Here is a 14,333-nt window from a genome sequence, read left to right as displayed (position 1 = left end):
CCATCCTTTTCCAGAGTGAGACTTTGACAACCACTTCTTGGCTCAATCCAGCGGAGCATTTATCTCTCACCTTATGCTATTAGCTGTTTGTATCCTTCTGCCGCCATGCGAGTGCTTGCATTGAACTGTAGGAGGGCATACTTCATAGTTATGGTCCTGGTTGTCTCCTTCTGCCTATATATGTATATTGTTAAGGTACATAAATGTGGAGTTATACATAGTAAAACTTTATTACGTATAGAAACTTACCGTCATGATATTTTTGTCCTCGATGTTCTTTTTCTGTTATTTTTATTTAAAAAATTTATTAAATTTATTAATACAACAATACAGATCTGCATGCATTATTTGTACAATCGCAGTGCTATTTCTATTCAGTCACTCGTTAAACATTTCTGTCTTGATACATATTTAATTCCACAACTTTACATGTCTTCACCCGAGTCACTATCCTCTTCTGGAGGGGAACAGATGTTCCCTCTGTGCACGTTCAACTTTCCCCACACTCTAGCCCGTTCGCGGGGGCATTTCCTATTTATAAATGTGGCCTTCTCTGCTACCACGGCCATATCCATTTCTCTGCTCCACTGCATTATTGTTGGTACTGTGCCCACTCCTCATTTTTGTGCTATGTTCCGTTTAGTTATTGTCATGCCAGTTGTAGCCCATAGGCGTTCGGCGTGGGTAAGATCTGTTGGACTCATACATTAAGGATACAGCACTAAGGTTCAAGTGGAACCTGTTTCTCGGTGACGTCTGCTATTTCTCTTATCACTGCCTCCCAGTATGGCGCAAGTTTGGGGCATTCCCATAAGGTGTGATAATAGGTACCTATGTCCCCGCAGAGACGCAGACAGCTTGGGTCTGGGGCCCTTCCCTTCTTGTGTAATACCATCCGTGTGTAATAGGTCCTGTGTAGTATTTTAAACTGCACCAGTCGCAGTCTGGAGGAGATTGCCACTTCTTTTGGTGAGGCAAGCACCTCGCGCCAGTCAGGGTCGTCCATGTCTTCCACGTCAGTCTGCCAAAGTTCCCTGAGTCGGGCGAGTGGGTCCGGTCGGTTGTTAATAATTTTTTTTATATGTCAGTGAAGTCGCTTTTTTGTGGAGGTAGTCTGTAAGTAATCGGTCCTCTAAGGGGGAGGATTCCGGGAGCGTCTCCTCCGTGGAGAGGGCTGTTTCAATCGCGTGTTTAATTTGCAAATATCTGAACCGTTCTCCTGGAGCCATTGTTTACTGTTCTTGCAGGTGAATGAAGCAGACAACTTTCCCTTTATGCCAAAGATCCCCCAGTCGGGATATACCGATCAGATCCCACTTTTGAAACCCTTTACTATTGCCTAGTGTCCCCAGTTTGCGTGTGTCCTATAAGGGTGTGTGTTTCGAAAGTTTGTCAGTCCAACCCAAGTGTCTATTCACTGTGTGCCAGGTGCGGATGGTGTGTGAGGCTGGGCCTATAAGGTTATGGGCTTTCTGAGTGTTGTATAGCGCTCTATTGACACCGCCTTTCCCTAGAGCCATTCTGTCGAGGTGGTAGACTGGGTCCGTGTCCGGCACATGAAGCCATTGATTAATGACCGTAAGTTGCGAAGCCCAGTAGTACGCTTTAATATCAGGGAGGGCGATCCCGCCATCATACCAGATCCTCACCAGTTTAGTCGCTGCCACTCTTGCCGGTTTACTGTCCCATAGGAGAGCCGCCACCTCCGAGTTAACTGCTCTAAAATAGGAGTCAGGGACTGGATAGGGAGTGTTATGCAGGGCATATAAAAATCTGGGCAGAGCCATCATTTTAAAAAGGGCCGCTCTACCTAGCATGGTGAGTGGAAGTGCCTTCCAATGCCGAATGTCACGTTTCAGTTGTTGCAGAGGGGCCTGTAAATTGAGGGTTAGTAATGTGTCGCAATAGGAGGTTATGTAAATTCCAAGATATTTAAAACTGTCCGTGACTATTTGGACCTTGCAGCCTCTCGGAAGACGTGGGGGTTGTCCATGTAATATGTATAGCACTGACTTATCACAATTGATGGTATATCATGAGACAGAGCCATACACCGCGCAGATACTGAGTATCGCATTCAGTGTTCTCGTAGGCAAGGCGATATATAACAATACATCGTCCGCGTATAGAGAGATACGATCTTCCCAGTCCTCCCTCCATTTTAGACCGCGAACCATGGGGTCCCATTGTATCCATGTCGCCAGTGGTTCGACAACTAATGCAAACAATAAGGGCGACAATGGGCAGCCCTGTCTCGTTGCTTTGCCTAGGGTGAATTCTCTAGATATGTGACCATTAGCGACTACGTGTGCCACCGGATCTGTGTAGAGTAAACGTACCCATGAACAGAACTTCGGTCCGAACCCTAAGTGTTGAAGGACTGCGAATAAAAAGGCCCATTCCACTGAATCAAAGGCCATCCGTGCGTCGAAGGAGAGAATCGCAGCATCCTCCTGGATAGTATGTTTTCGACCTAGTACGCCATGAAGGTGTCTAAGGTTCAGGGCCGTGTTTCTGCCAGGCATAAAACCGGATTGATCCGGGTGGATCAATGTGTGGAGATGGGGAGTAAGTCTGAGCCCAAGCGTTTTGGCTAAGATGTTCCCTTCGGCATTAATTAATGATATTGGACGATATGACGTGCATTCCTCTGCCGGTTTACCAGGCTTATGGATGGCCACAATCGTTGCCAGTCGTTGATCTCTAGGGAGTGTCCCTACGTCGCGACTAGTTTCAAACATTTTTAACAAATATGGGGCTATCTTCTCCGCTGTGTGTTTATACAATTCTATTGAGATTCCGTTAGGACCATTGGCTTTGCCCGATTGTGTTTTGGAAATGGCCATTTTGAGTTCATCTACCGTGATGTCGGCTTCTAGACTTTCGGCTTCTTGCAGCGTGAGCCGTGGCATTTGGATATCATGAAGGAATGCAAATGCTTCTCGTACAGTGGTAGTATTTGTGGAGGTGTATACTTGCTCGTAGTGTCGTGCCAGCGTGTCCACAATGTGTTGTGGGTCTGTCGTGAGTACATCGCTGTCAGTTCTAATTCGCGCTATCCACCTACGCGCTCGTTCTTTCTTGTCAAGCCAGGCCAGAAGTTTCCCGGCTTTGTCTCCGGACTCATGGATCCGATGTTGGACCGCTTGCAAACGGGACTGAGCTGCAACCCAGAGGTGGTGTTTGTATTCTTGTGTTTTCACACGTAATGCATGTGTTATCTCGTCAGTGGGTGTAGCTGCATGTTGGGATTCTAGGTGTAGTGCCTCCTGCTCTAAGGTCTCTATTTCTTTTCTTTTTTCCTGTTTGTGCCCCTCTACAAGTGAAATAGCCTGACCCCTTATGACCGGTTTGTAAGCTTCCCATGACGTTAGAGGGGAGGAAACGGACGCCTCATTTTCTAGGAAGTATTGCGTGGTTGCCATGGTCAAGGTTTTCCTGATCTTAGAATTCATGAGGAATCCTGGATAAATGGGATAAACGCGTCCCTGAACCGCGCAGCGTGCTCTGATCTGTCCTTACCGGGGAGTGATCAGAGATCCCTCTCGGCAAGTGTGTGATCTCACCCATCCTTTTCAGTCCATCCATGGCCGTGAGTATGTAGTCTATACAGGAGAGGCTATTATGTGCTCCCGAGTGGAATGTGAATTGTGTCTGTCGGGTTGTGGAGTCTCCAGATGTCCAATAGGCCATGTGCCTCTAAAAAATCAGCCAAGGGGGAACTGACGCGGTGTTGCGCGCTGCTGGGTGTGCGGTCCAGTGTATCATTCACAGTCATATTAAAGTCCCCTCCTATTAGTATGTCTCCATCTGGTAGTGTTAGTAGGAATTTGCCCAGATCCTGAAAGGCGAGGGAGTGCAGGGCGGGCGGGACATAAACAGAAATTACGTTAAACATTCAACCCTCTCATTGAAGCGATATAGCCGCGAAGCGGCCTTGGTCATCCTTAAAAGTGCGGTGGACAATGAGGGGATATCGTTTTCGCACCAAAATCCCCATCCCCCCCCCCGGGACCCTGTGGAGAATTCCGAATGGACCACTAATTGAAACCCCCACCGGTCAAGGGCCTTACACATGGAGCCCATCAAGTGTGTCTCTTGGAGTCGTACAACCGCCGGGGAGATGCGCTTGAGATATTGGAGCACTAATCCTTGTTTGATCTTGACCCCCAAACCGTTGACATTCCAGGAGAGGAGTGATAATGTTGGCACTATGGTGTGATGTGTCATTGGGTCAGATGAAGACATTGGGGATACAAATCCTCGTGGCATGTCGGACCTCAAAGATCATTGTGAACCATGTATCATAGCGACTGTATGTCGATAGTCACAGATCAATAACTAATAAAACATCAACAACAAAAAACATTCCCACGTTGCAAATAAGCATCTCTCGCAGCCAAAGCCTGCCTTGCAGCACCCCTACTTAGTCTGGACACCTTCATATACATAATATTACATTTCACGTCTATATTGGGGTTAAATGCGGCAACAATCACTAGCTCAACAATCTACCAACAGACACAATAACATGACGTCTTTCAGAAAATGTTTTGTTCGAGGCATATGAACTGCAGATCACACACTGAGCATAGATCGCCATCTGGTGTTGGGCCCGGATATGTGCACTTGTTTTTGTCTTGGACAGTCTTTGGAAGTCACGGGATAGGTGACTCCTCCTTTGGATCATAGTGCGCATGGGCATCGGCTCCATACTCGGATTGTTTTCTTCCATATCTCAGGTTTGCACTGGAAGGCCAGCACTACCAATTCAAAGTACTCCGTTTCGGAGTCACCACAGCACCCAGAGTATTCACCAAGTGTCTGGCGGTAGTTGCAGCTCACCTAAGAAGACAACACATTCACGTCTTCCCATACTTGAACGATTGGCTCATAAAAGACAACTCGTACAATCAGTGTGTACGTCGCACTCCTGCAACAATCCAGCTACTCCACGACTTAGGGTTTACAGTAAACCACGCAAAGTCTCGTCTACAACCGTCCCACATACAACGGTGCTACAATAGACACCTCGAAAGCACTTGCTTACCCCAGTCCGGCCAGGATAGCAAGTATGCAGAAACTCCTAACAGAATTTCAGCCACAACACTCTCTTCCAGCTCAAGTGTTCATGCAGCTCATAGGGATGATGGCCTCTTGCATATTCATGGTACCTCATGCAAGACTCCAAATGCGTCCTCTGCAGGAGTGCTTAGCACGTCAGTGGAACCAAGCTCAAGGTCAGCTAACAGATCTGGTGTTGGTGGACGGCCACACTTATCGCTCTCTGCAGTGGTGGAACACCAAAAACCTTTCCATAGGGCGACCATTCCTCGAGCCGGTTCCACAGATTGTGTTAACAGCGGACACATCGCTCTCCGGCTGGGGAGCTCATCTATTACATCACATCATGCAGGGCACGTGGGCTCCACAACAAAAGTTACTCCACATCAATCACCTGGAGTTACTAGCAATTTTTCTGGCCCTAAAGGCATTCCAAAAGCAAATATCAGGCAAAGCTGTCCTAGTCCGCATCGACAACATGACAGCCATGTACTACATACAGAAACAGGGCGGGACACATTCCCTACAACTCTCCCAACTAGCGCAAAGCATTTGGAGATGGACTATTCCTCAAAACATTTTTCTCCTAGCCCAACATGTTCCAGGAGTCCAGAACAGCATCGCCGATCTGTTAAGTCGTCAAACGCAACAGATTCACAAGTGGGAACTTCATCCACAATTTCTTCAACCCTTTTTCCAGTTGTGGGGGCAGCCAGAGATAGACCTTCGCCACACACCAAAACGCCAAATGCCCAAACTTCGCCGCCAGATATCCACACCCATTGTCCAAAGGCAATGCGATATGGATGAATTGGTAAGGCAGATTTGCGTACGCTTTTCCACCTCTCCCACTCATCCCACTGGTAGTGCGCAAACTGCAGCAACATTCACTGACCCTCATCCTAGTTGCTCCAACATGGGCCAGACAACCATGGTACACCACATTACTGGTACTGTCTCTAGTCCCGCACCAAAAACTACACCTCTCCTCACGCCTCTTAACCCAGAACCATGGAGAGATCAGACACCCGGACACAGCACAGCTCAACCTAGCAATCTGGCTCCTGAGGTCTTAGAGTTCGGTTACCTTAACCTTCCCCCTGACTGTATGAACGTTATCAGAGAAGCTAGACGCCCCACCACTAGAGCATGCTATGCAGCCAAGTGGAAAAGATTTGTGATATATTGCCACACCAACACCATCAATCCTTTAGATGTGTCAATTCAACACATCATAGGTTACCTACTGCATCTTCAAAGGTGTAACTTAGCCTATACATCTATTCGATTACACCTCGCTGCCATAGCAGCCTATTTACAAAGTAGACAACACGTTTGAGGCATATGAGCTGCAGATCACACACTAAGGATAAGATCGCCATCTGGTGTTGGGCTCGGATGATTGCAGGTTGTTGTTGTCTTCGGAAGAAGTCTTTGGTCACGAGATAGGTGACTCCTCCTCTGGACAACAGTGCGCATGAGCATCCACTCCATCCTCAGATTGTTTTTTTCCGCCATTGGGTTTGGATGAACTTTTTTCCGCTCCAGCAGAAAACTTCTAACAATCACAACAACTCTCAAAAATGTATAACTCGACGTCGAAATCCCATCGGACCTGATCCGGACGCGGCTGATGGAAAGGACACCCTTTAAAAAATGCCCCCAATGTGGAGCAAAGTTTCCTCATAGTAATCACCACGAGGTCTGTAATTTGTGCCTCTCACCAGACCACAACGAATCCAGCTGTACAGCCTGCGCCGCATTCCGTTAGAAGAAGACTATCCGAGACCGAAGAGCTCGACGCCATATCATGGCCAAGCCGGTTCCGGAACCAGAAGACATCTTTGCACAGGATGTCCCTGATGACGACTCCGAAGATCTCCAGATCGTGTCCGAGGCCGACGATTCTGATCCGGGGCAGCCTGTGAGTACCAGCTCCCCTACCCCAACCCCACCAAAAAAGGCATTGGTCAAGACTCTGCCAGCTGGGCCCAGTCGCGATCCAAAATCATCTTCAGAAGCCCCGCCCCCGGGCCCGGCTCCGAAGAAAACGAAGCCTGCAGGTGGCTCGGGCTCGAGCAAGCCTCATATTATTGTGCCTACAATACCCTCGGCACCGAAGCAGGCTCCGAGGCCGAAATCTCCATCGGCTCCGAAACGTCACTCGGCACGACATCTCCACCGGCACCGAAACGTTCTTCGGCGCCAAGGTCTCCACCGGCACCAAAAGGCTCGTCGGCACCGAAAGGCTCGTCGGCACCGAAAGGCTCGTCGGCACCGAAAGGTCCTTCGGCACCGAAAAGTTCTTCGGCACCGAAAAATCCACCGGAACCGAAAAGTTCTTCGGCACCAAAAACATCCTCGGTGCCAAAAAAAGTCCACAAAGAACCCACCGATCTCACAAAATCCAGATCGGAACCAAAAAAGTTGGCGCCAAAGCCACCCTCTGACACTGAGGAACTTTTTCGGCCAGATCCACAGCAAAAACGGATTTACATAAATCCTAACACCGGACATGTCACAGCGGTGCCGTACAAGAAAAGGAAGCTGGACACAACACCTCCTCCAGCTCCTCCAAAGAAGGACTGTGCCACTTCACCCATACGTCCTTCCTCTCCTCCATTACCTCCTATCCCACCCCCACCGCCTTCACCTCTACCATCTCCTTCTCACACACCACCTCCACAGGATGATGATGATTTAGGGAGAGGGGGAGACCCGGATTTCTTTAATGATCCCACTGATCCTACTGATCCCTTTACACTCCCGGACACAGCACCAGTAGATGACTGGACTTACCCTATGCCTGATATGCCTGATCCCACTCCATACCCCTCAAAACCCTCCCCTCCTGATGACCATCTAGGGTTCGGTCAGCTTATAAACAGGGCGGCACTGTTTCACGGCGTCCCCATGCACACCGACACACCTGAGGAAGATTTTCTCCTCTACACTTTCGAGCAGTCACAAAAGACCGTTCACATTCTACCCATGATTAAGGGAGTGATAAAGCACGCCACTGAGGTTTTTAAAGACCCTGTTAGGGCCAGGGTTCTCAACCCCCGGATCGAAAAAAAAATACAGACCGGCACCACAGGATCCTGCGTACATCAAAACGCAACTTCCCTTAGACTCTCTAGTCGTGTCAAATGCCAGAAAACGGGCGAACTCCCAAACAACCGGAGACACGCCGCCCCCAGACAAAGAGTCTAAACTCTTGGAGGCTTCCGGCAAAAGGGTTGCCGCACAAGCTGCTAACCACTGGCGTATAGCCAATACACAAGCCCTATTGGCTCGTTACGATAGGGCTCATTATGATCAACTAGAGGGCCTTTTGCAACACCTGCCTGATCAATACGAATCACAGGCCAATGACCTCATCCAAGAGGGTAAACTAATATCAAATGCCTCCATCAAATGTGCATTAGACGCAGCGGACACCGCCTCTAGGGCAGTCAACACAAGCGTATTGCTTAGACGCCACGCATGGCTACGCATTTCCGGCTTTAAGCCGGAAGTACAAACGACAATTCTTGCTCAACCCTTTGATCAGGAGCAACTATTCGGACCCGCAGTAGACACTGCATTAGAAAAAATGAAGAAAGATAATGAGACTGCTAAATCAATGGGAGCATTGCAGTCTACTCAACCCAGAGGCTCCTTTTGTCGCTCCTTTTATAGAGGGGCTTCCAAAAATGTGGCAACAGACACCTCTTCCACCTTTAAAACATCAGGTCAAACATCCCCTAACAGAGGATATTTTCGAGGGGGTTACAGGGGAAACAATACTAAAGGCCGAGGACGGGGCAACAACAACACCCGCACCTCTCCAGCCACTAAACAGTGACTTACCACCACTCCCCCCGGACCATTCCACTCCGGTCGGGGGAAGACTTCAACAGTTCCTACCTGTCTGGAATTCCATCACAACAGACAGGTGGGTAAGACAAATTATCCAGTCTGGCTACTGCCTCGAACTCCTAAACACCCCACCAAACATACCACCCAAGCACCGTCCCATGACGTCTCACCACCTCACGCTCTTCAAACAGGAAATTCAGTCTTTGCTTCAAAAACACGCAATAGAACCTGTTCTACTACAACATCAGGGCACAGGAGTATATTCTCTATACTTCCTCATTCCCAAGAAGGACAAGACCTTAAGGCCCATACTAGACCTCAGACTACTAAACCAGTACATACAATCGGATCATTTCCACATGATCACTCTCCAACAGGTCCTTCCATTACTTCAACAAGGCGACTTCCTTGCCACATTAGACCTCAAGGACGCATATTTTCACATCCCTATGCATCCCTCTCACAGGAAGTATCTACGATTCGTGGTAGACGGTCAGCACTATCAGTTTACAGTTCTCCCATTCGGAGTAACAACCGCACCCAGGGTATTCACCAAATGCTTAGCAGTTGTGGCAGCAATCTCAGGAGACAACAAATCCATTTCTTCCCCTATCTGGACGATTGGCTCATAAAAGCCAATACTCTAGAAAAATGCGTTCTCCATACTCACCGCACTATTCAAACCCTACACAACTTGGGATTTACCATCAACTATCCAAAATCTCAACTACAGCCCTCCCACGTACATCAATACCTGGGAGCCACCATAGATACATTCAAGGCCATAGCTTATCCCAGCACAGCCAGGATAGCCAACATACAAAATCTCATCAAAAAATTTCAAACACGACACTCTCTTCCAGCGAGAGTGTTCATGCAACTCTTAGGCATGATGGCGTCATGCATCTCCATAGTACCCCACGCACGCCTTCAAATGCGTCCCTTACAGGAATGTCTAGCACAACAGTGGAACCAGGCCCACGGACAACTTATCGATCTGGTGTTGGTGGACAGCCGCTCACTTCGTTCACTGAAGTGGTGGAACACCATCAACCTGTCCAAAGGGCGGCCGTTCTTAGAGCCTCTTCCACAAGTTGTGCTGACCACCGACGCATCTCTCACAGGGTGGGGAGCCCACCTCCTTCACCATACCACTCAGGGGAGGTGGTCCACTATACAAAAACAACTCCACATCAATCACCTAGATCTTCTGGCGGTGTTCCTAGCACTGAAATCCTTCCAAGTGCATCTGAAAAACAGAACTGTCCTCATCCGCACGGACAACATGACCACAATGTATTACATACAGAAGCAGGGGGGGACACATTCTCTACAACTGTCCCAACTTGCACAACAAATCTGGAGATGGGCAATTCCCCAAAACATCTACCTGCTAGCAGAACACCTCCCAGGGGTTCAGAACCAGGTGGCCGACCTTCTAAGTCGCCACACACAGCAAATACACGAATGGGAATTACACCCCAAAGTCCTACTCCCATTCTTCCAAAAGTGGGGACAACCAGACATAGACCTGTTCGCCACACAAGAAAACGCAAAATGCCCAACCTTCGCCGCCAGGTTCCCACACCCGCGGTCAAAGGGCAATGCAATATGGATGAACTGGTCAGGCAGATTTGCGTACGCTTTTCCGCCTCTCCCGCTCATTCCATTTGTGGTACGCAAACTGAAACAACAGTTGCTAACACTCATCCTAGTAGCTCCCACTTGGGCACGTCAACCCTGGTTCACCACACTTCTGGAACTATCACTAGTTCCACATCAAAAACTGCGTCTCTCCCCGGATCTATTAACCCAGAACCATGGAGAAATCAGACACCCAGATCCTCAAACACTGAACTTGGCAATCTGGCTCCTGAAGTCTTAGAGTTTGGGTGTCGAGCAGGTTCCAGAGTTCCACGGCGTGTCTGTGTACGGAGCGGGTGTTGAGCAGGATGCACTTCAGGTGGTTGCTGCTGGTGCTCGGCTTGGCGGGTGCGGTACAGGTCCGGATGCAGGAGAACTTGCAGCAATGGCAGGTGAATTGTCCGTGGGTGCGTCTTGGGGTGGCACGGTAGCAGCCGGGGATCCGGCCGGTGTTGAGTGCGATGAGGGTGGCGGCGTCGTAGGTCCTGCGGGTGGGCTGGCATCTGCGGGGGCCAGGGGGTCTGGCGCTGGGCGCGGTCCAGGCGCGTACGGGCGCATACGGGCTTGCCTTAGGCGTGCCTTCGGCCCGATGTGCGGCCGCTGCGCGGCCTCCATATGAGTGGGAGAGGGAGGGAGGAGCAGCTGGGAGTCAGGAGCGGGGCGGCCAATGGGATTCAAGGGGGCAGGGACGCAGCGGCGGGAAAGGAGCGGCGAGGGCAAGGGTACAGAAGGAAAGGGTGCAAGTGAAATTAACGGGCGGGGGTACAGAAGGCAAAAGTTAGTGCAGGCAGTGGATACAGAATAAAAATAGGGGTACAATGCAGAGTGACGGGCAGGGGTACAGAAATCAAAACTTAGCACAGGCAGAGAAGTGGCAAACAGGAAGCAGAGCAAGCGGCAGATGCGAGCGGTAGATGGCGGGATGCCGGACACACAGGGGGCTGCGTGGCGGTGAGGGGAGCGACCTACCTGAAGGCAGGGTCAAAGGTCACTCTGAGGATGGAGCCGATGCCCATGCGCACTATTATCCAAAGGAGGAGTCACCTATCCCGTGACTTCCAAAGACTTTTCCAAGACAAAAACAAGTGCACATATCCGGGCCCAACACCAGATGGCGATCTATGCTCAGTGTGTGGATCTGCAGCTCTACATGCCAAGAACAGATGCATGCTGGTAAGTAGCATTTTCCTTCTCACAACAGTATCAAATACTACACAGTGCATTTTGCAAATACAGAGTGATACCCCGAATCACGATTCACCCCCACCTCTGTCCTTGCTCTCTCCTTGTCGCCAAGCCGTAATAGCCTTATTACGAGGAGACCATTACAACTGTCATGCAAGGCTGTGCGGTTCCTCAAGCTCACCTCTAAATTGCTCGAAGAGCATAGCACCTGACTCGACCTGATTAATCAGCCGTGGGTTATGTTATGTTAATGTTCAGTTAAATTAACTTATAATGCGCGTGAATCACCCCCAAAGGGGTATCTCAGAGCAGCAGAGACCAACAGATGGGCAGCCATAGTATTAGAATAGTTAGGTTTTCTGAAAATACGGTGATCAGTGCACTCTCCTATGTGAATAGGAAGTTTGTTCCAGTAGCGAGGGGCCAGATACGAGAAGGCTCTGCCCCCAGAATGAGTCTTCTTGATTCGTGGTACCGTTAAGTAGTGACTTGTTCATTGATCTTAGAGACCTGCCTGGCAGGTAAGGAATGAGTTTCTCCCCTCTGTATCTGGGTCCCTTGCCGTTTAGCACTTTATGCACTATATAGCAAATTTTAAAAGTGATTGTTTTGCGCACGGGAAGCCAATGAAGTGAGTGCAGCAGGGGAATAGAAGCTGATCTGGCCGGCATATTTTGGATTAAGCTGGCAGCTGTATTTTGGACTACCTGAAGTTTATCCAAAATAGATTTGTTAACGTCTGCAAGAAGAGCATTGCAATAGTCAAGGCGACTGATCACCAAGGCCTGCACTAAGGTCTTGCGCACTGAATGTGGGAGTAAGGGAAATAGTCTGCGCAACAGACTCATTGCAGGAAAGCAGGTGCCAGTGGTAGCCACTACCTGATCTTTAATTGCAAGACTCTGGTCCAAGCGAACACCCAGGTTTTTTTACTGTGATTTGGGGGAAGGTGCAGCTCCCAGTTCTGAAGGCCACCAGTCAGGGGACCAGAGCTGCTGTGCAGTACCGAAGAGCATAATCTCTGTTTTGCTGGTATTTAGCGGGAGAAAATTGTCAGCTATCCAAGCCGAGATGGCTTTCATCCCATTAGCAAAGCTACAGTACAATCTACATCACACCCGGCCACCTTTAAGAAGCCGGAAGAGCACAGCAGTATACCCTCTTGGCCCCGCTTTTATACTCCTACTTTTATACCCCCACCAGGGGTGGCTGGCGCCCCAACAGCCGAGTTTTCAGCTGAGGGGCACTTGTGTCCAATCTACACCACATACAGCCACACGTACGAAGATGGATGAGCATGGCACTTTACTCACTGGGTCCTGTTGTAATATTTGCTTGATCTGGCGAGTGCCACCCCATTAACGCACAATGCACTTAACACATTATCCCCAGGGCCTTCGGGTTAGTCCTCTATTGAGGATTGAAAGTTATGTTGTTATGTTATGTTATTTAAATTTGTATAGCGCGCAGCTGCCGCAGCAAAGAGGCGTCCTGGCGCTTTGGAGATGGAAAACACAACACCACAGCAATAACTAGAGCAGAGCAGACTAGGCTTTAGAGAATAGGAAGGTTTTCAAAGACTTCCTGAAGAGAAGCAGGTCCGGAATCGCACGAAGAGAGGCAGGCAGTGAGTTCCAAAGGGTGGCTGCCAACACCGAAAAGGAACGACCACCTATACGCGCTTTCTTAAAACGCGGGACGATAGCTAAATTGGACCCTGCAGATCGGAGGGATCTAGAGGGAACGTAATGGAGAATAGTCTGGGTGAGAATGGGAGGAGAAGCTAACTTGAGAATTTTAAAAGTTACACAGAGAGCTTTAAACCTGATTCTCTGGCCTACTGGAAGCCAGTGGAGGTCTTGGATGGTATGACGAACAGAAGCAAACCTAGGAAGACCGACCAGCATTCTGGCCGCAGCATTTTGTACCCGCTGAAGGCGGGTTAGTTCTGCCTGATTAACACCCAGAAGCAGAGAGCTGGCATAATCCAGTCTGGTAAGAACCAGAGCTTGTACAATGATCTGTCTGGTGACTGAGTCGAAAAATTTAAAAATGGGCCGGAGGCACTGCAAGGCGCCAAAACAGGTGCCAGCTACACGTTTAGTGTGGGGGGTGAAAGAAAGTTTATTGTCAATCCATACGCCCAGATTTCTGACTTCAGCTACAGGAATGGGAACAGGACCCAACTCCAATGGCCACCAATTGTCTCCCGATAGCCCGGTATCCTCACCAAAGATGATAACCTCGGTCTTAGAGGCGTTAAGTTGGAGTCTATTTTCCGCCAACCAGCCAGCCACTGACTTAAGAGCTAACTGAAAGGTCGAGGCATCCATAGTGGAGTCACCATTAAGTGCCACCGCCAGCTGCGTGTCATCGGCGTATGACACCATAGTGAGACCAAAACTGCGGGCTACCTCCGCCAGTGGCTGAACATATATGTTGAATAAGGTAGGGCTGAGAGCCGAACCCTGCGGGACACCCTGAGGAATGGGACGGGTGGCAGAGACATAGGGCGGTAAGGATACCTTGAAGGTTCGATCCGTAAGAAAGGAGCGAAACCATTCAAGGGCCATCTCTCC

At 49.3% G+C, this 14,333-nt stretch overlaps 1 protein-coding gene across 2 annotated transcripts in view; it reads left to right on the top strand.

Annotated features, from left to right (window-relative positions):
- The window catches only part of PSEN1 (presenilin 1), a 241,125-nt gene that overhangs the window by 110,990 nt on the left and 115,802 nt on the right, over positions 1-14,333 (top strand). The gene's annotated exons all lie outside the window — the stretch shown is intronic.

This window comes from Triturus cristatus, chromosome 9, assembly GCF_964204655.1.
Source record: "Triturus cristatus chromosome 9, aTriCri1.1, whole genome shotgun sequence".
NCBI lineage: Eukaryota > Metazoa > Chordata > Amphibia > Caudata > Salamandridae > Triturus > Triturus cristatus.
Note: the sequence above shows the minus strand (reverse complement) of the source record. Positions and strands in the feature narration are given on the sequence as shown.